This window comes from Nothobranchius furzeri, chromosome 4, assembly GCF_043380555.1.
Source record: "Nothobranchius furzeri strain GRZ-AD chromosome 4, NfurGRZ-RIMD1, whole genome shotgun sequence".
In the NCBI taxonomy this organism is placed as follows: domain Eukaryota; kingdom Metazoa; phylum Chordata; class Actinopteri; order Cyprinodontiformes; family Nothobranchiidae; genus Nothobranchius; species Nothobranchius furzeri.
The window spans coordinates 84125159-84126573 of NC_091744.1; positions in this window are offsets into that span (position 1 = coordinate 84125159).

Here is a 1415-nt window from a genome sequence, read left to right on the forward strand (position 1 = left end):
ATGAAAGGAGCAGCAAAAACCTAAAAAACACGATTAATCACCAGATTTGTGGGGAAGGCTAGAGAACGGATAAGGAACCCAAACAGGAACATAAAACCATGAAGAACTGCATTCAATAGGGGTGATAATACTGACATGTTGTAGTTTATTAGCCACAAAAGAGCTCTCACCCTACAGTTTTTGGGATTTCTGTTGTAGTTTTAGTGTAAATGGACTCCCATATTTTCCTCCGTTTTCCTGTGATCAGCTCTTGTTTTACAAGATTTGTTATTCCGCTGGATTTGCGCTCCCATTTGGATTATTCTCCCTCTGCAGTGCCTTCTGTTGCATTTCTGCTTGCACTGCAAATCAAACGTGCACAGAATCCTCTTGTGGGTCCAAATCAACTCTAAAATTCAGGTTATTTTGTCTCTCTTTAAAGGGACTTTACGGAGTTTTGAATTTTTATGCTCGCCCCTCAGGCCAAAAGCATAACGGCAGCTTCAATAGTAGACTCGTGCACGAGGCGCGCATGCTGTACGTGCACACTCCTTAAGGAAAATAACAGCTGAGACAGTCCCGTGCGTGTGTGTGTGTGTGTGTGGCCCGGATGACCGAGGACAGGAGAACGTGCAGCTAATTAATGAAATAATTTGGTTCTGTACCTTTCTCTTCAGCACAGCCGACAAAGGTTTATGATGGGTCAGTCCTCCTGCATGCTCAGATCATTCCCTTCCCTTGCTTGAAAAATTGTTCCAAAATGAAAGTTGAACCCACACTTTTTTATCTGTGAATTCAATGCCGTTCGGCGAGTCTCAAATAAAAATTTGGGCTTCTTACTGTAAAAATATACCATTAATGTAAAAAAGAAACTCTAAATGAACTATGTTCACATCCAGAATCAAACCCAGGTCTTCTGCATGAATCAGACATCTTACAAGGTGAGCTACACTCTAGTAACATTTATATCCTTGATGACAGCTGAAACAACGTCAAACCAAAGAACGGTTCGGAGTGAAAATGGCTATTTTGTTGCTAATTAGCAGGAAATATCTAGAAGAAAGTTCTACAGAAAGTAGCTACGGGTCCTCAGAAATGTAGCTAGCTTTGTCACTAGGCGTTAGGAACAGCGACAAAGTGGCACTGCCTCTCTCTCTGCTGCTAAAGCTACGGATAGCAAATGCTACGGGCGATGCCTGAGCGTGAACGCGCATGAAGCAGCCTGCTCGACCCGAGCATCTCTCTTTTTCTGTGATTTTACAGAAAAACAGGCAATCACAGTAAAAATGCCAGGGCTCATTCTACAGGACCAGGGCATTGCAGGAGAATGTATGAAGAAGACATTTATTATTTCTATACATGTTTTGGCCGTCAGACTTCCATAATGCCCCTTTAACTTAAAAACCATAAACATATAAAACATTAGTGTCTTTATT